The sequence below is a fragment of the Amblyomma americanum genome, chromosome 5 (assembly GCF_052857255.1).
Source record: "Amblyomma americanum isolate KBUSLIRL-KWMA chromosome 5, ASM5285725v1, whole genome shotgun sequence".
NCBI lineage: Eukaryota > Metazoa > Arthropoda > Arachnida > Ixodida > Ixodidae > Amblyomma > Amblyomma americanum.
Genome location: NC_135501.1, coordinates 109,845,389 through 109,866,698, shown reverse-complemented (window position 1 = coordinate 109,866,698; position 21,310 = coordinate 109,845,389). Strand labels below are relative to the sequence as shown.

Below are 21,310 nucleotides of genomic sequence, written 5' to 3'. Positions count from 1 at the left end.
GTATTGGTGTCACTTATTACACATGAAAATCTGCGCTTTGGGGTTTTAGGGCATACCACCTCCATCCTTACAAGCCGCCTACCTACGTACAGTGATCATGAGGTGCCCCGATCATTTCAATCGACATCAATGGTGAAGGTCTTGCCAGATACGGCAAAGTGAAGTATGGATATATGTGTGGATATGTGTGTTGCTGCTGAAAAGAAGGAGAACGTTAGAGGTCTGGTTGCTGGAAACGTGTTACGCATTACAAATGCATTGTCAGAGTTATTACAGTGCAGCTGGAGATGTACTGACAGCTGCCCCTGCCGAGTGAATTTACAAAGTTTGGCAGAGTTGGCCAAGTACCTGCCAAGGTGAAGCTGACGGGAGGCAGTTGCAGCCCCTGCAGTGGGAAAAACTGAGTCAGCAAAGTTGCGCAGTGATGTAGCGTTTCAAAATACGCCATAACAAATTCTGGTAAATATTGTGAAGAAGAAGGGTATCATCCTAGCCACACTGCCATCGCACAGAGCGAGCGCCTGCTGACCTGAACAGACGAGAGACTCTGTCGCCACCGTGCTTTCGCCGCCGCCTGAGCTTAAACCAAGGCCCCGTTACGTTTGGTGGAGGTTCAGTTTAAAAAAGACGAACTGCGCAACAAGAACACGGACGAAAGGGAGGCAGACACACACTGTTCTTGTTGCGCAGTTCGTCTTTTTTGCATTATGATCAACCAACTAGCCCGACAAGTCCTGTTCAGTTTAACATCCTCGTACCGCCCTGGGCCTGCGCAGCCGCACGCTACCGACCCTGTTATACCTGGCGTGGCTTCCACTCCAAATGAACAAAGACGCGGACTCCCCGACCCGGATTTCCAGAAGACCAACGAGAAGCCTATTGATCCTTCTGTAAGAATCGTGGCTGCAAGAATGTCTGAAGCAGCGACGACAATGGCGTCCCCATGTGGTCGAGCATGCCATCGGGTCGACGAACCGAGCATTGTTCTCATCAGTCACGCTGGTGTTGAAAATTGACGGAGAGCTGCGCCTTCAGCAGAGGTTCTGCGTTCCGGTCATCAGACGAGGAAGTGCAAGCTCTTGAACCCCTACTGGGAAACAGCCCGACATTCCTGTCCCACATGGGCCCGCATTCCTGTGTCACGTGCGTGCATTCCTGGGCTACATGGGCGCATTCCGGACTCACATGCGCGCCCACCTGGAGGCTGTGTTTACACCAACGTGACCGGGTCTTGTACTCTTTCCATCGACCGAGCTGCGAGAGAACATCAGCACCGTCCCTGCCGTGGGCGGTACGATCAGTGTCATCATCTGCAGGTTTGATTGGACATCATTATTCGAACTGTATTCCCCAGCCAGGGATCTGGGGAATACGATGGGTACTTAACGAGCTACTGAGACACTCCCGACCGCTAAGAAGCTCCCTTTACTGCGAGACACTCTCAGTTGCTCTCACCTGTAGAGTATGTAAACAGTCTTTGCTAAGACACTCCCGACCGCTAAGAAGCTCCCTTTACTGCGAGACACTCAGTTTCTCTCACCTGTAGAATATGTAAACAGTCTTTGCTGAGACACTCCCGACCGCTAAGAAGCTCCCTTTACTGCGAGACACTCTCCGTTGCTCTCACCTGTACAGTATGTAAACGGTCTTTGTATGAGGTCTTCCTTGTTTTCCCTTCTTAACCTCGTCCCCGATCCTCCTTGTCCCTTCTCTGGCCCGACCAGGCTACCTGCTTCCTAATATCTCGTGTAAGCTGTGGGATGCTGCTACCCGAATCCTAACAACTGTTGGCAGTGGTGGTCTCAGAAGCCTGGACGCGCCAATAACCCGCGATATCTTATATGCTCGAAGCCGCCGACCACCAAGCCATGCAGGTGGGCTCACCAGTCCTCTTTTTCGGCTCCCTCGGGAGCATTCTTATGCGGTCCTGACGATCATGGCGCTGAAGACTGGCTCACATGATACGAGTGGGTGAGTACATGAAACGAGGTGTTTGTTGTCCTCATACTATGGCACATGCCCACATAGGGGGTGTGGCCAAGAATTCGGGGCACATAGAGTTTTTCAGGTAACTAATTCCTGGACGAAATTAAAATGAATAAGGACGGAAGAAGTAAACAAAAAGAAAGAATGAAATTAAACGGGGAAATGCAGAACGCACGCAGGAGATCGAGACTGATGTTTATAGCCGAGTAGTTATAGCCTCGTGTTTATAGCCTCGCGCCACTGCCATCAGCGAACAAGGGGCTGAGGCCCTTCCACCGGTCCCTCCTCCCGCACCAGCACAGCCGCCGCCCGACCTGTCGCTGCACCCCTCACCTACGCTGCCGCCGTCGCACGGCGATGGCCGCCTAACTACCGCCCAAACTGCACTCCGCCTCAAGCGTCTGTGCCTCAAGTTTCTCACGCTACGACGGCTTTTTTTGCAACCACTTCGACAATTTGCCAATCCCTGACGTACTAGTGACAATCGGCCTATTTGATACTCTTGCGGACTGCCTGGCCATTGGCCTGGCTTTGCCGTCGTCATGCGCCAATCTCCCCAGATGCCGGTTACTGGCCTCCTCCGAGTGAATAATCACCGCAAGCCGAGCTGCCACAGAGTCGCCCGCTTTCACCCGATCACAATGCCTTCTCCACCCAGTGCTCACCTTTTCCTCGTTGCCGCTCCCTTTCTACCCCGCGCCGGCGTCCGAATCTTTCGCAAGATGAAAACTACACGCCGCAGTTCCTGAGGCGAGAACTGCGCCATAAGCGAAATGTCCAACGCCTCAATTAACTGCCGCCAATCTGCACGCCTTTCCGTAGAGATTGTTTCTGTTCTGGCGCTTGTCGACACCGGTGCTACTGTGTCTGCCATGGCCGCCTCTTTTTGTCGCTCCTCGCGAAAAGTGACGACCCACTTTCTGGATTCTTGCTGCGCACTGCAAGAGCGCAGGTTTTTCCGCTGTTAGCGACGAACGGCTCACGTCGATATTCAGGAAACACTCTACGTGATTGAATTCATCATTTTGCCAACCTGTTCTCCAGAAATACTCTTGGGCTGGCACTCCCTGTCGAGCCATAAGGCAGTCATCGATTGTGCTCGTGCTGAACGATTTCTTTGCGTTCAGCAGTTCCTCGTCTGCCGATTCCCATTCTGCTGCTGCTGCCAAAGCTGTCATTTCCGAAGACACTGAACATGCCTGCCTGTTCTTCTGTTCGTAATTGTGCCCATCACATCTCACCTTGTTCGCGACGGCAACATACTTTTTACACCATCGCCCCTCTTTCTGTGCCGCAAGTACCTGTCCACACCTTACACCATCTTCACCCGGTCAGCTGGCCTTAGCATGTTGTTCGTGACCAATCCGTTTACATATGCGTCCGCTGTGCGTCGCGGTGAGTGTCTCGGTACCGCATAGATAACTGATTTCAATCTCTACCGCAATGAAACTGACGATTCGCAGTCCCTCGCAGTAGATACCCTCAGCTGGCCGGTTCCTGCACTCGACACTTCGCCTCCAGACGTTTTCCTTCCCTCCATCAACGCCTCTCTTGCTGCACCTCAACGCACTCAACTTCTCGCGCTCCTTCATCAATTTCGTTCCTCATTCGATTCACACCAACCCGCTTTGACCCGCACGTCGACTGTCGCCCACCACATCGACACCGGTGACCACGCCCCTCAACGTCAGCGCCCACATCGCGTCTCCGCCAGTGAGCGCCAAGTTAGTCAAGACCAAGTTGGCACAATGCCTCACAGAGGCATGATTCAAGCCTCACACAGTCCTTGGGCCTCTCCCCTGGTCCACGTGAAGAAGAAAGATGGCTATATTCGTTTCTGTGTTGATTACCACAGCCTGAATAAGGTAACGCAAAGGACTCTTTACCCTCTTCTCCGCATTGATGATGCTCTGGACTGCCTTCAAGGAGCGGAACTCTTCTCTGCTCTCGCTTTACACTCTGGGTACTGACAGGTCCTCATGGCAGCCGACGATCACCCTAAAGCTGTATTGGTGACTCCTGATGGCCTGTATGAATTTAACGTCATTCCTTTTGGCCTCTGTAACGTCTCAGCTACTTTTGGGCGCATGATGGACAGCATTCTGGGCGGTGTGAAAAGGAACTCTTGCCTGTGTTATCTCGACAACGTCATGATATTTCAACCCGATATTGCGACTCATCTGTCCCGGCTGAATCACTTCTTAACATGCCTTACGGACGCCGGCCTTCAACTGAACTTAAAAAAGTGTCGCTTTGCTGCTAACGAGCTGACAATTTTAGGCCATGTTGTGTCAAAAGAGGGCCTCCGCCCCAACATCGCCAAACTTCGTGCTTTGACTGCGTTTCCAAAACCTACTTGCATAAGGAACTGCGCAGCTTCCTAGGCCTCTGTTCCTATTTTCGGCGTTTTATTCGAAACTTTGCGGCCATTGTTGCCTCTTTAACTCAGCTTCTCGGCAGCAATGTGGATTTTTCGAGTTGGTCGCCCGCCTGCGACGACGTCTATAACAACTTGCGCAGTCTCCTCACGGCACCACCCATCTCGCGTCACTTCGGCCCTCAAGCCCCAACCGAAGTACACACGGACGCCAGTGGCGCCTCGGGGCTGTGGTCGCCCAACGGAAGTCTGGATTCGAGTGCTTGGCTATTCTCTGGGTCCTTGGAAAGTTTTGACCTTATCTCGAAGGCCGTCCACTGAGCATCATGCCCCAAGTTGGCGTGCTTCACTACAAGATCCCTCGGTAGCCTTGCTCGATAGGATCTCCGTCTCCAAGAATATAACAAACGTGTCGTATATCGGTCGGGCCGCAAGCATCAGTACGCTGATGCCCTGTCCGGCTCCGCCCTACCGGCCGAGTTTGCCAGCCTTTCGGCCCTCGAATCATATGCACCTTCGCTCACCACCTGTGACATGCCTTCCGGGCAGCGTAAAGATGAGTGAATTGCTTCTCTTCTTGACTTTATCTCCGACCCATCTAAGCCTCCACCATCCCAAGCCGTTCGTCGCCAAGCTTCAAATTTTACAATTCGCGATGATGTACTCTATCGGCACAACTATAACTCAGATGGACGGAAATGGCCTTTTGTCATTCCCCGACATCTCCAGTGCCAAATCTTCACCTGTTTCTACGCTGACCCGCAATACGGCCACGCGGGAGTCATCAAGACGTACGCTCGCATCCGTCTCCGGTACTACTGGCGAGGCATGTATAAATTCATACTGAAGTACGTCCGCTCCTGCCCGTGCAGCCAAAGCCTTAAGCAACTGCCTCATCGCTCTGCTGGAGAGTTGCAGCCAATACATTGTTCTCCTCGCCCCTTCGACCATGTTGGCATCGATTTATACGACCTCTGCCGTACACCGCTGCTGGCAACCACTGGGTCATTGTTGCCATTGGTCACCTGACCCAGTATGCAGAAACTGCGTCCTTCATTATGCAGCGCTTTATACTTCGCCACGGTGCTCCTTGTGAACCCTTCAGTGACGGAGGACGTGTCTTGTCTGACGTCGTTAAAGCTCTACTCGCCGAGTGCAATATCATTAATCGGACTTGTGCAGCCTCCCAACCGCAAAGAAATGGTCTAACTGGACGATTTAATTGCACTCTGGGCGACATGCTGGTGATGTACATTGCTGCCAACCACATGATCTGAGACCTCATTCTACCCTATGTTACGTACGCCTACAAATCTGCTACCCAGTCCGCCACAAGTTTCTCTCCAAAACGATCAATTTTTCAATCTCCTTTTTATCCTGTTTAACCAACAATTACCTGTGCGAAAATGATTAAATATTGCCCTCAGGATGAGAGTTACTATTTTGGTTGTATTCTAAGATGTTTGGATGCAAAATCCGCCGTTCGAAAAGCGTTGAAATTAGGCCAGAGGTTGAGCCGGATGTTTGGCAATAAACTCCGATGGTGCGCATGCGCAGAACGTTAGATCGCGCGTCGGCAAACGCCAAGAAAGAACACAAGGTTTTCGCATGTAGCGCACCCTGTAGAAGATCCCCTCAACCCTTCCCGCTTACGCAGCCACAAATGGAACTCACACCGCGACCCGACGTGACGCGTATGGCTCAAGCCCTTCAAGACGACATGCTAGCAGCTGGCGGATTGCCGACAGTCTTGTGGGCACTCCGACATTGCCTTTGTGATTTCGTTATAACCGTACAGAATTTGCACCGGTCAAAGGATAATGGACACTTGTCAGTCGAGCCATGAAACAACGGCACCTTCGGTTTTAACGGTCATCCAGCTGAGGTGTCGTATGGGCAGCAGATTTGCTCAGTGAACGATTGATGCATGATAGATAAACACACTCTGTGATAAAGGAACTCGGTGATAAAGATGGACAAAGACTCTGTGATCAAAAACATACATCCGGGCAACACATTTTGCATGAACTTGAAGGACGGTATCAATGTTTACGTGTATATAGGAAGCATATGTTTTTGGATAAAGTATAATATTCCATGACTTCACCTCTACTGCCCCCGGCTTCCTCATTGACGAGAGTGTGCACTAAAATCTCGTGCTATCAGATATGGTCTAAAGTGTGAGTTTAAGATGTGATTTGAGATAAACTGAGCATACTGTGATGGTCTTGCAGCTAAGAAGTATGGAATAGGCCGTCGGCGTTCAACGAGTTCATTGGCGCATTGGCAACGTTATAGAGGACGATGATTTTTGAGGAAAGGAATGGTTGTTTAGTGTTTAACGTCCCCAAACGACTCAGGCTATGAGGGAATGAGAGGTACTACATAACTGACTCCCTGGATCATTGGACAGCTCAGTCGCACCCTCAGGCAGTGGTGCCCGCCTGCGAATGCAGCTTTCGCGGAATATTTCGCGCTTAGGAATGCTAAACCACCAGCACTTTTCAAGTTTAGCAAAGCTCTCTGATTTTGTCCTTAGTGTCCAAAAACAAGTCTGCAGAGCATAAGCTGACTTAAAATCATCGCTGTTTTCGCGACCATTGGGGAAGAACTTAGCAAAGGTAACAAAGGATTCTGCCTGGACAGATCACATTGAAGTATGGATGCTTACTCGGCCGCAACTTCAGGAGGGGCTCAGGCACGCACCCCTAGTTCAGGACGAAGAAGCCGCCAAAGCAGCACTGTTCAATGATGCCGAATCCAAATAGCCGGTGCTGCAAGAGAAAAAAATAGTATAAGCAACTTGTGCGAAGGGACCACCGAATATCTCTCAAGGATCACACAGTAATTCTCGACTTCATATTTCCTTCCTTCATGCCGTATGCGGGAGGTGCGGTGTTCGATCCCCAGTGCCGCCGGGTACCCACCGGTGATACAATGGGTACAAGCTTTCGCCTGGTTTGGTGCTCGGCTTATTTAGGGTGAAATGCTTGGGAAAAGGGTCTTTGACCCCACCTTGAGAAAAAGAAAAAATACCTTGTGACATGGCGCTCTTTAGCCATAGCTGCCCAAGCGCCATAAAAATCCATAATCAGCATCACCTTCCTTCATGCATTTTACGCGAAAAAGGAAGGTGCTGCCGTTCTATTTATTCCGAAAAGAAGTGTGCACCTGTGGGCTTAATTCACTGAATTTTGTTCACTGAATTCAGTAGGCTGATCACTGAAATTAGTGAATTCACTGAATTTTGTAAATCGCTGAATTCACGTCTACTTTTCTATTAGCCGATAGCGTACACAGTTCGTTCGGTCGAAAAGCCATCGGCGTAGTAACAGTGGGCAACGCGTGTCGGAAATAATCGAAAGCTCAGTAAAAATTGTTGCATGTTAATTGTTGGTTGTAGTGATTGATAATTGACTGGTGTGATCTAAATAATTGATTAATAAAGAAATGAAGAAAAAAAACTGGAAAAATGGGGGTTTAATGGGTCCCGCCGTGATGGCTAAGTGGTTAGGGCGCTCGATTACTGATCCGGAGTTCCCGGGTTCGAACTCGACCACGGCGGCCACATTTCGATGGAGGCGAAACGCAAAGGGCGCACATGTGCTGGGCGATGTCTATGCACGTTAAAGATCCCCAGGTGGTCGAAATTATTCTGGATCTCTCCATTACCGCACCTCTTCCTTTCTTCTCTCAGTCCCTCCTTTATCCCTTCCCTTAAATAGGCGAGACTGCACCGGTGCCTTTCATGAAACCAAGTTTAACATTCATTTTAAAGGCGTCAAAATGCTTAGAATGAAACGCCAATGCTTGGTGATGCGAAATAAGAACATTTAGAGTGTGTAACTGGCGAAATAAATAAAAAAATGAAAAAGAATTACCAGCCAATGTTTGGTGATGCGAAGTATCGGTGTATATCGTCGCTGTATTATGAATCTTATAATCTAATAATAAAATGACGCCCCAAACGGTGTACGCTATCGCGTGAACTCATAAGCGCAGCATATGAGTCCAACGTTTTTTCCTGTACTCTAATCAATTAACAATGAAGGATGAAACTCCTCGGAGGAAGCCGGCTAATCAGGACTCGGGGCGGGTTGCCACATCCAAATGACCGATTCTGCTGGAGGATATCACGCCTAACTTCCCTATACAATCACCTCGCGAAAGTTTCAGAGAGTATCGAAGCATACTTCAGACTATCGCGGTTAACACTGCTTTTTATTACCATAGGCCCCGAAGAGTGGGTTGGTGCAGTTGTAAGCACATGCTTTTTTAGTTTATTACTTGGGCTATCTGATATAATCACTAACGTCAGCTGGAGTAAAACCCTCCCGAAGGACTCGACGCGGGCAATCGTGAACTGACCAGTTGCGGAAAACAATCGCAACACCTCAACAACAGAACTGTTCACAGGAGGCATTATGTCTTAGCATACAGCTTCTGTTTCTTACGTTGCTCATACATCAGAGGAACGCTGGGTTCAACTGTTGTAGAAAAGCATTCCATTGCATCATAAGTCAAGCTTCTTCCGTATACTAGTAAGGCTATCTTCTTTTTATACTAATACTTCCTGTTCCGGATCTCAGGTGGTTGTAGTCGACAACCTGTCACCCTTCCTAGACAGTTACGTGTTAAGCGTGGGCTTTTAAAGCTTTAGGGGCAGCAGTATTTGTCATGAAGTACAATTTGCACTGTGATAATCATGTCAGTCAGGTCTGGTGCGAGGATGCAAACACTTATCATTGAAAGCAATTGGGAGCTCAAAGATGTAGCCGGGAAATCTGGGACGCAAGCAACAGAATTCTTTTGTGTATTTAAAAAATTCAGGGGCGATAAATTACACTCATGCAGAGAAATTGCACTATTTACGCATTTATTCCAATGATGATTCTGTTCCAAATGTAGCCGGAAAAACCGGGGCACAAGCAACAGAATTCGTTTCAGTATTTAAAAATGTAGGGGGTGATAAATTACACTGATGCACATAAAATGCATTATTTACGAATTTAATCCAATTATGATTCTATTCCAATACTGGGTCCACTGTCTTTCACTCCCCAGTGTGCTGCATTTCTGATTCTATTCTAATGCACACTACGCAACTACGAAAAATGTGTCATATGTTTTGCCCGTCTTGAGCGAGATCCCAACACTCGTTCTGGGAGTCGTGAACTGCGACACCCATTTAGGACGCTTGGATGATATAAACTGAAATAGGTATTAGGAGCCGGTTGGGGGGGGGGGGGGGCTAAAGGCTGTCAAGCATGCCAAGAAACGCGCCGCTCGCTCATTCCTAGGAAGTGCAATTTTTTGGCGTGAAGGCGTATCAAGCTTAGAATAAATGAGAAAACAATCGCCACTAACGCTTTAAAAATTGAGCGAACAGGTCATACCAAGACATGGGGCAGAGAAACAGTGACATGGTTCGGTGGCGAAACGGGAGCAGATGAGACGAAGTCGTTATATATGTTAATGGCTTTTCAGACGCGATGACGTGCTAGAGCATGCAGTATGAGGTATTCATATTTTAGGCCTCTCAGCAGTAAACCACATTATTGTAATACGTTTTACTAAATCTGATACTCCTTCGGCGACACATATAATTGGGAAATAAAATTCCAGGAAACAACGCTTGAGCCACATGTTGTCAAGCTTACAATATAGAAGCCAGTAGAGTTAGGCCTAAAAATTCGTAAATTCGCTTTGTGAACTACTACGAAGACCCGGTAATATGAAAGACGTTATAAGGGTATCACAATCTCAATTTTCATGAGCGAGAACAGCAGACACAGCAGTCTATTATAATAGTGCCGCATGTCAGCCACAACGCTGTCAGCGCTAATGCATTAAGGCCACATCTCTCTCTCACTACCGCCACATGTATCAAAGCACGAATGAGGCGTCCGCATATCAAGGGAGCCAGTCATGCGCCCTTCCTTTCCTCAAAGCCATCGGCGTCTAGAACGTTGTCAACGCCAATGAACACAGTGAACGCCGGCATCTTTCGCTTTGTATATTGCTACGCTACTAACTACTTTAGTGGCGCCATAAGGCTAAACTGCATTTCCTGGCAGTTGGCAAGCCTTGACTCATCTCGGGGCTAGATGCTTCGTCTTTATCTCTCGTGCTGCCTTCTGCCTTGCGCGTTCCAACGTCTTGCGCGTCTAATTAAAGCAAGTAAACCAGCCCTGCTTACGTCAACCGTTTCTCAGTGACTAATTTGGTGGAGGTGCTGGGTCACGGCCCATGTACGCTGACTTCGAGGACACCTTTGACGTCAGCTCTCAACGCGTGGCTACAACACCAGACCACAAGGCGAGCCGCCGCCTGCGAGGCCTACAATCCAAGTTCGACCAACTGACAGCGCCGATAAGGGCCGTGAAATCCACCGCGGCTAGCCAGACAAGTCAGCACTCCGGGAATACACCGCCATTTGTCCTTGACGCACCTCGATCGCCGCCACCGTTCCACGGGGACAGGTTCGAGGACGTCGAAGACTGGTTGGCCAGGTTTGACCGAGTGGCGGGTTTCGATGAGTGGGACGGCGAGCGCAAGCTGCGCAACGTCTACTTTGCGCTGCAGGACTCGACCAAAACGTGGTTTGAGAACCACGAAGCATCCTTTACCACCTGGGAGGCTTCTCGTCGAGAGCTGCTAGCGACATTTACCAGCAGCGAAAGAAAAGAGAAAGCTGAAATCGCCCTGCGCTCGAGATCACAGCAGCCGAACGAGGGCGTCGCGATGTTCATCGAGGACATGACCCGGCTGTTCAATCGGGCCGACCCTGCTATGCCCGAAGCCCAGAAGGTACGCCACTTAATGCGTGGCGTAAAAGAGCAGCTGTTTGCCGGACTGGTCCGTGACCCGCCACGAACAGTGTCCGAATTCACCAAGGAGGCAATGGGTATCGAGCGCTCTTTACAGGAACAGGGCGCCCACTACGGACGTCAGGCTACTGTATCAGCCGCTTCCCAGTCCCAGTACGCGCCTACATCGCTGCCCCCCGAGGACCTTCGAGAGTTTGTAAGAAGCCTTGTGCGCGAGGAACTGGCGAAACTTTGCTTTGAAGCTCCACAGGTCAGCGTCGCTGCCTTTACGGATGTGGTCCGCGAAGAAATCCGACGAGTTGTGCAGCCACCCCAGCTCCACACCCGGCGCCCTCCGTTATGACGTACAGCGAGGCGCTACGAAGTCCCGGGCCAGCGATGCGAGCCTTTTCTCCCATCGCTCCTGTGCAATACCTGCAGGAGCCAATCGCAATAGCACCCTCCGTGCCGCAGGAGTTCAGGCCTCCCGTGAGCAAAGCGCACGTTTGGCGTACGCCAAACTATCGGCCGCTCTGTTACCACTACGGAGAGCCCGGCCACATCCTCCGCCATTGCCCCTACCGCAGGATGGGTTTAAGGGGTTTTTCACCTGACGCACCTCGACCACGCTACGGTGAAAGACCACGGGTATCGAACAGTACTTGGCTGAAAACGTGCAATCTTCCACCTCGCAGCGACCCCAGTCGCGATCGCCATCCCCAAGGCGGTTCTCTTCGCCCGGCCGCCCGTCATCCTCTGGCGAGGTCAGAGGTACGTCCCCACGTCGGGAAAACTGAAGACTGCGTCCTCCAGGGGTAGGGCTGCCGCTACTGGACCGAGTCAAGAGCCTCCACCCGACGATTCGCCGCGACGCTCCGACCGACGACGACCGGACCCGACGACCTCGACGATGCGCTGCGACCGACTGGCCTCCGCCGAAATTCCGGTATCCGCCGACAACCACGACGTTACCGCACTCGTGGATACCGGCGCCGATTTTTCGGTAATGAGCAGATGGTTATAGTCACGGTCTTGAGGAAGGTTCTGACCCCTTGGTCTGGGCCGCAGATCCGGACAGCTGGTGGCCACGTGGTAACTCCGACCGGTGTCTGCACTTCGCGAATCCAGATCCGCGGCATTACTTTCCCTGGTTGCTTTGCTGTGTTACCCGAGTGCTCCAAAGACCTCATACTCGGTTTGGATTTCCTTCAAGATTACGGTGCCGTTATCAACCTCCAGGAGCTAATCGTGTCGTTTTCCACCCAAGGTCCTGTCGACGACGATACCGAGCCACGCAAGGCTAAGTTATGCGTCTGTGACAACCACGTTTTGATCCCATCAAGATCCAGCATGTTTGTTACTCTATAGTGCGATAACAGCACCAAAATTCGTGGCATCGCTGAAACGAACATGGTCGGCAAGTCTGTGTTGCTTGAGGAATTGTTGAACTGAACAAGGGCCGAACCGAACTCTTGGTGACCAATATTGGTTGTGAACCTCAGTGTTTGCCTGGCAGAACAGCTATTGCGTATTTCGAGGAACTCAGCGAATTCGCGGGACAGCACGCTTTGTCCGGAGCCCCGGCATCAGTGGAGGAACCGAGCACTCCCGTAAACACTGACGTGAACCCAAACCTCCCAACTAACCAGAAACGCTGCTTGGAAAGCGTTATCCAGTCTTTCTGCGACTGCTTTGCCTCGACCTCCAAGGTTAGGCAGACACCGCTCACAAAGCACCGAATTATAGTTGACGCCAACCAACGGCCGTTATGTCAGCCGCCCTACCGCATCTCTTCGAAGGAGCGCGATGCCAATCGCCGCCAAGTTCAAGAAATGCTCAAGGACGACGTGATACAGCCGTCGACGAGCCCGTGGGCGTCACCTGTTGTTCTAGTGGCAAAGAAAGATGGAACCCTACGGTTCTGCGTTGATTACAGACGTTTAAACAAAGTCACTGAAAAGGATGTTTATCCTCTCCCGCGTATTGATGACTCCCTGGACCGGCTGTGCCACGCCAAGTACTTCTCATCGCTAGATTTACGAAGCGGCTATTGGCAAATCGAGGTGGATGAACGCGACCAGGAAAAGACCGCTTTTATTACCCCGGACGGTCTGTACGAATTCCGGGTGCTCCCTTTCGGCCTGTGCTCAGCTCCTGCAACCTTCCAGAGGATGATGGACACCGTTCTTGCCGATCTCAAATATTTGGCAGTCCCGTCTCGTGTACTTGGATGACGTTGGCATCTTTTCTGACACGTTCGAAGAGCACCTGAGACGCCTGCGCGCTGTGTTCAAAGCAATTCGGTCGGCCAGTCTTTCCCTGAAGCCCCAAAAGTGTCACTTCGCTTTCGAAGTTTTTGGGCCACATCGTGAGCGCTAAAGGGGTTAGCCCAGACCGCGATAAGAATGCTGTCGTGGCTGCTTTTCCTGTGCCCGCCGATAAGCGCAGCGTGCGCCGCTTTCTGGGTCTCTGCGCCTATTATCGGCGTTTTGTGCAGAACTTCTCCCAGATCGCTGAGCCCCTCACGCGACTCACGAAAGATTCCGAACCATTCCTCTGGGGCCTGGAGCAACAGCAAGGCTTTGAAGACCTCCGCATTCGTCTCCAATGTACGCTAATCCTTGGACACTTCGACGAGTCAGCCGACACTGAACTACACACAGACGCCAGCAACATCGGCCTTGGTGCGGTCTTTGTGCAGTTGCAGGATGGTCTCGAACGCGTAATCGCATACGCGAGCCGCACCTTGTCACGATCTGAGGCGAACTATTCCACCACCGAAAAAGAATGCCTGGCCATTGTGTGGGCAGTAACAAAATTTCGCCCGTACCTATATGGCCACCATTTCAGGGTCGTCAGCGACCACCACTCGCTGCGTTGGCTGGCGAACCTGAAAGATTCCTCGGGACGGCTTGCACGCTGGAGCCTTCGACTTCAGAAATTCGATGTCACCATCGTCTATAAGTCTGGTAGGAAGCACAGTGATGCCGACTGTTTGTCTCGTGCTCCTATCGAGAACAACCGAGCTGACCCCGACGACGATTCTGCTTTTCTTGGTGCCATCGCACCACTTTGGCGGAATTTCGGGCACTAATCTTCCGGGCGTCCACCATGGTGCAGGGAACACCGAAGCAGCGCACGCTTCATATGCCCGATTACACGAAGGAAATCAGACTGTCTATTTCCCAGCCTATTTCTCAGCGGTCTAATTTCCACCATTATGCACTTCCTGTCTAACTCATTGATCGTGATTTGCAGTTCACCTCCTGAGTGACTTAGCAAGGCAATGTCATCTGCGAATCGCACATTATTTAGGTATTCTACACTAACTCTTATCCCCAACTGTTCCCAGTTCAGGACTCGGAATACCTCCTGTAAACAGGCGGTGAAGAGCATTGGCGAGATCGTGTCGCCTTGCCTGACGCCCCTCCTTATTGGAATTTTGTCTGTACAGATGTGATAAAACATAAAACTCTTTTCAACATCTCACAAGAAAATGTAGCACAGGAAGCTTGAAATAATCCATTCACTCCCAGTGGCCCACGGTTGCTCACTTTGTGATAACGCTGAGCGTTCTGTCTCCCACATTCAGTTCTGGTTATAACGGAACAGACATCACCAAATAAGAGACAGGAGAGGGACACACCAGTGACGTATCCGGGTGGGTGTTGCCTTGTTACCAGATCCAAAGAGAGGCCTCTGCTTTCTTGGCTGCTCAGGTGCTCTCCTGTGCCATCACTGCAAGAATAAGGACGAACTTGCTTTCTATGGTAAAAGGAAGGGTGATTCAGGGGTCTGCACAGCATAAAAACTATACTATCAGCTGAAAACGCAATAAAGTACAACACCGTGAATTTAATCTGAAAATTATCAACTGGCCGCCAAAAACTAGCCAAAAAACCTACCATCGTGAAAAAATTATGCGCCGAGAAGCTTGGCGATGATAGTCATGTGCTTTTGCGAGAAAACTACGCAGCAACGAAGCTTTTTCGGAATTCCATCACATACTCTATGCAATGACGAAGGGATTTTGAACACGCAGGACCCTGGGTCCCCGCTCAGCCCCACTGCAGTCTACGTTCGTGAGTTCACAGAGTTCCATGCCATAGGCGGCCCAGTTAGTGGTGATATTTTGCCTGGCCGGGTCCGTCGAGAGCAGTAGGACCTCCCATTCCTCACTCGTGGTCAGATGCTGGCGGGTATGTCGGGATTATTTCTTCCGATGGTCGTCACGCATGCTGTCGAGCACATACCAGCACAGCACAGCGAACGATGATATCTGGACGATCGCCAGTCCAGCACGCACTACCTCAACTCGGTGGTGCTCTGGGCGCCTGTTGATGCGAGCCCTACAGTGTGCTATTTAACGAAAGTCTGACGCAATACGCTTGGGTAGGAACCCCACGGCAAATCAAATTATCTCGGTTTTCAGATTAATACGGGCCGAATAATGATTTACTGTACTACAGTTCCGGCGGCCTAAAGAAATAGATTAGAAATATTTGTTTTTAACATCAAATGCAAAACTCTATAACTCGGTTCACTCTAAATGAGAAACCACAAGGCATCGTTTATCGCTGTTACTAACTTTTTAACTCTGCGCCCACAGGAGAAGGCGGCCAAACACATGAGGGCGTACGGACTGGCGTCTCCGGACTGAGGGGGATCGTGGACAAAGCCCCTGAATTATTTGTCTGTAGTGAATCCTCTTAGCGTTGAATAATCTACTACAGTGGCAAGGGGGACAATTGCACGGGTACCGAAGGGGCACGGCTGATAAGAGGCGGAGGTAAATCTCGGATGTCGCTGTTAATGCGTGGTCATTGGTCCCCACCAATCCCCACCTACGAGGTATTTCCAGCGGCGACGCTGAGATCTGCCCTCGCCAGATATCTGCGTCTCCCTGCGTCGCCTTGCTGCAATCGCAGGAATTTCGCCTTCAGCGACGCTAGTGACCGAGACGCCGAAGCTACGCCGAAGAAAGGCTGGTTCGACCTTAAAAGTTAACGCACGAAGGCCAAAGTTGTGACAAAGAACAGTGCCTGGCGGTAGCCATTTTCTGGCGCAAAAAAACGCACATTTTAACCCTAGCCCTTCTTGTCAGTACCAGTACAACGATAATCTTGACCAGAATGACCACATTTATGCCAAGATTCAGGACAAAGCTAGCATTTTTTACGGTAATATGAGATGTTGTGAGATCGTTGTTTCAAAGGTGCGAAAAACCCAGGACTTCTCTGCCTTTTTGCCGCTGGTCCAAAGCTGGAGATTCCTGCCCGAAACGTTAAATGTGATTGCGAAAATCTATCATTCCGAATGCGTGGCACAAATCGGGGAAGGTGCACCGCATAGAAAAAAGGCCTTCCAGTCTTGTCTGCGAATGACTGTTACACCAGTAGTCACTCTAAGTTGCCTGTATTTCTGGTGTGGATGCGTTTGTGGTTGTTGGGTTTCATGACGCATAAGCAGATGAGGCTCTCTTCTATTGTCTTTAATTGAACAAAAAGGGATGCCATCGAACATATATGTGTACCTTTCTTGTTTCAACATATTTGGCAAATAAATAGGCGAAAATATTCTGGATCAGAATCAGTTTATAGGAGTGAAAGTAAAATATAAGGTGGACAAATTTATACAGAAGGAAATTATATTCCAATCACCTCCAGTAACAAACTAGTGGCACAGAGAGTTCCCACCGTATATGCACCAGCCTTGTACTACACTGTGGCCAGCTGCTTGGGAAAGACAAGACAAGGCAGAGATGCTCGGGGGCCAAGCACGTGCACGTGACCATTGGCAGTAATTCTCACCTGCGTCCCGGCCACCGAGGCTGCTGGCCAACACCGACCACGCCCACGTGGTGACAGTAGTCCAGGCACTTATATGACTGCAGGTGGTGTCTGCCACCACACAGATGACTCCGCTCTTCACTGGTTCCCTCTCAGTCTGAAGAAGCAGCAGTGCACATCATTGTTTCCAGGATCCACTGAACGGTATCCAGACAACAAAAAAATAGTGATGCCGCCACCGTCCGGAAGACGTTGAACAAGTGACGTCAAAAATGAATAACAAATTGGATACATCACGCAGACCCCAATAAATCGAGAATTGTGACGAGTAAGAGCTAACGCTCTTAAAATATGTGCCGAATAGTCCCCATTGTATCGCATGAGTGAGCTCTCCAGATGAACCTGTTAGGATGAGGCAGTCGCATGAAGGGAACGGTCATGTATTGGGAAATCTTCTTGGAGACACCGTTGCTGATGCTGTACTACTGTTTGGAATCCTTTCGAACATTGTCTGCACCTTTAGCGATGCAGTACTGTTGGCGTTCACGTTTATGCAAGTTTATGAAGCCCAAGTTCATTGCATATGCTCTTTTCATTCGTTTTACTTTTTTATTCAAGAAAAGAACGCTACCTTTCTTTTCTTTTTTCTTTTATTGACTATATATTTGTTGCTGCTGTATCGCCGCCGAGTTTCAGTCGCAGCTTGTCGCCTGGCGACTATTTTCTTATTTTCTCTTGATTTTAATTAACTGCAGGGAAGAATTCCACTGTTGGAACACTTACTCGGCCATTCCTACAAGAGGAGCACGAAGGATCCGTAGTTCTGAACGAGTAAGTCGACTGCCGGAGGCTCAAGTACGGTTCCCGCATCCAAACAGCCGATGCTGCCGGAGAAAATAAGATACACAAATGTCGCTGCATTAGCATCGCCATAAACGTGATCGGCAAATGAAACACTTTTCAATGTCACATGCGTTTTCTTGGCACTCCATTTACCGCACCTGCATAAAGTTTATTGTGTGGCTGAAGCCAAATGCCTTTGTGGTGGAGACCTTCAGGTTAAACGCGTTTATGGTACAGGCCCTTAGGCCACACATTGATTTTGCACTGACAGCGCGCAAGTACCTCAAGGATCCATCCCTTGAATGCGCTGGTAACATTTCTAGCAGCACACAAAAGCCCACAATTGTGAGAACATGGCGATCTTCTCCGGTGTGCGCCGGAAATCCCAAATTTATTTTTTATTACGCATTTAACTGCGCACAGCCGAATGTGCGAAGCAGGTGAAATATATTTCCACATTTTTCTAGAGAAAAATTGCTATATTCAGAACCTTTAAGAAATAATCCGCGAAAATTTACGCTCCCGCGTCTCGGGCAGATACAGCCATTGCTAAAAGCGCCACCGATGCACTTGCAGGTCATATTGAGAGCGACTGCAAAATCTCAAGGCCGTCAGCAATGCTCCTCACTTTGCGTCTTCTTCTCTCGATGTTGACGATGTTGAAGCTCTCCGGTGGCACCCACATGACGACTGCACTTCAGAGGCACTGGCTTCCGACTGTGTTTTGTCTTGACTCCGGGTCATCTCAGTTCACGGGATGCCGCCGCTTGCTTCGGAAAAAGTCGACGCGTCATTGTTAAGCAAAATTCTATGGGATTGGTATTTCATATAGACTATTGTGTAGGTGTCTATAGAGAGTCTCTTGACTTGATAGACAGAACTGTATGGACAGTCTTTGGACTGTAAAAAAATTTTTGTAAGGGCAGCTACAGTAGAGTCGTTCACACATGCTTAAGCTTCTAGTGTGCACAGGCAATTTTTTCATGCTGTCAGGAAACAAATGTAAGCGGCCTAGAGAGAACTGGCATGCGGCCCCGCCTACCAGGGGTCCTTGAGGAGTTTGCTCTGTCATTCAAACTCCGCAGCCCAATTCAAGCACGAGACCAAAAGCGTCATATTTCGAGGGGACTTAACTGTCACATTCTAGAATCGCTGCGAAAGCTAACATTGTCCTGTGTGTGTGTGTGGGGGGGGGCGGATCGTTACAAGAAAATTCAGGCAAGAACCCCTGCTTCTGCATGAACTGCACAAGACAAATACACTTACCGGCTTCTGCAACAGTCGCCGTCGTATCGGGTCCATCGGAACACGTCGGTTGCTATTCGGCTGTACAACATCCACCAGGAGCCTTCTTGGACTCCTGCTCGCTAGCACCATGTAATGCAGCTAGGTGCCAGCACCTGAGAGGTGAAATAATTTTCAAAACCAAAATTAAAACAAGAACACTGGACGTCATCTTGGAGGTTCCCACTAAGGGGATGTCTCCTCCACGAACCGCACGCATCTAAATGCGGAGGTGGCCACTGTCTGACGAAACCTGGACAGTCATACCTGTTAAGGGTTCTCGGCCGAAATTACGCTTGCAAATGGAATTCACCGTGTAGAAATGATTGTTACAGACAGGGACGGATCAGAAGGGTCCGGGGGCCTGGGTCGCATTCGAAATCTTGCGAAACCCCCTGCCCTCAGCAGTGTTGTCAGGCATGGGCCCTGCCCCGTCATCCCAGGCTTTACCCAATACAACTGCCTCGGAAATGAAAACTGGTGTTGAGGAAGTAAATGGCTCAATAACTCACATATCTCGGTGTACACCCGACCCGCGCAGTAAGGAAAGGAGTAGAGTGACAGAATAAAGGAAGAGGTGCGGTAGTGGAAGGCTCCGGAATAATTTCGGCCACCTGGAGGCACAGCTCACGTGCGCCCTTTGCGTTTCGCCGCAATCGAAACGCTGCCGACGCGGTAGGATTCGAGCCCGGGAACTCCGGCTCCGCCCAGCTATTCCCGCACAATGAGAACAGGTTTGATTCACAGAGTCCGACGCTGAAACGTTCAGTCCAACCCATGTGATACCTTCCTACTGAGTTCATCAGTGTACACCAGTACCACCCTAAATCTAGAATCCTAAAATGCGGGCAAAGGAAGTTTAATACACTCACTACTGTGCGACATCTGTCCTGAACGCCGGACGCGGCCGCACCAGAGATAGCCTAGTCCAGGGCAGAGAAGCCAGCTTCCCAGCTGTTGCTCTTGCCGGCGCCATATCCAATGCGTCGTTGCTTATTGCGAAGACCAGGCATACGCGCGTCAGTGGGTACACGCAGCTTCGTATGGAAAGAGGTTACCTACGGTCGTTCAACAATAAGGAACACGTGTCGTTGTCTATGGCACTGCATTCCCCCAAATTAAGAATTTCTTAAGCACGTCTCTACCGCGTTGTGTCGCAAGTTTTAATCGTGTACTGGACTTCACTTAGCATACTGCATTTCCTGTGGTGTTTCTCAAGCAAGAACTGTGGACACTCTAGCCAGTGGATTAATTTCCACGTAATACCGCACAGAGGATGCTAGAACGAGCGCCGCTAAACTGCGAATATCTGCCGTGATCGTCTGGCACCGTTGCTCGCTAGCGTCATCTTCTGCCGCTACGATCATCAGTCTGGGGGAGAAGATGGGATGAAAATTAATTGGTCTCTTATAACGACATCCTGAATTTGCAAGTGGGCCAAAAGTTGCGCCGTAGTAGAGCGTTGCGCACACATTTATACCACAGCTGGAGTTTTTGATTTCCTTAAAAAATGGTCTATACACAGTCTACACACTTCTTATAGACTCTTTTGCCTTCCTATAGATATTTCGTCCCGTCTACTCGTAGTCTATAGACCGTCTATACACAATAGTATACTAAATCTGTATGGGCTTAAATACAGAAGTCTATATAAACTGCCTAAAAAACTTTTGCCCGGGTTCAGCCAGTCCACACCAAGATCTACAGCTGACGCGCATTTTTATCCTCTTCGCCTGCGCCGAATTGGAACCGCCACGCCCTGACCACGTTATAACGGATGGATTGCAGCCGGGTATAAAGAGCCGAGTTGAGCAGCACAGGACGGATTTAACGGCGGCGCGACCATTCATTACATGTCCTGTTTCCACTTCTTACAAACCAACTATGTTCACAAAGCACAGTTACTGGGAAATTATAGGGCTATTTAGTTTATCCCGCCTCCATCTTTGCGTGGCTATTATAGATGCGTAGGGATCTTAATTGTCTCATACGTTTAATAATATTGACAAGTACGAAAACACAGACAGCATATTTAGCGTGAAGAGGGCCACCGTGGCGCACAATAAAAAAAATGGTTCAGGAGGTTTAACGTACCAAAGCGACTCGTATAACTATGAGGGACGCCGTAGTGAAGGGCGCCAGAAATTTCGACGAAATGGGGTTCTTTAACGTGCACTAATACGGCAGAGCACAGGGGCCTCTAGAATTTCACCTCCATCGAA

The 21,310-nt window shown here is 49.8% G+C and overlaps 1 long non-coding RNA gene across 1 annotated transcript; it reads right to left on the bottom strand.

Annotated features, from left to right (window-relative positions):
* Positions 1-348: 348 nt before the first annotated feature.
* LOC144134909 (uncharacterized) lies at positions 349-20,013 on the bottom strand. Its single transcript, XR_013315296.1, has 8 exons — positions 19,961-20,013; positions 19,071-19,204; positions 18,433-18,574; positions 17,745-17,845; positions 16,983-17,118; positions 14,819-14,910; positions 7,035-7,137; positions 349-385 (listed from the first exon to the last, which is right to left on the bottom strand). It is a non-coding gene; the product is annotated as an uncharacterized LOC144134909 (long non-coding RNA).
* Positions 20,014-21,310: the final 1,297 nt, after the last annotated feature.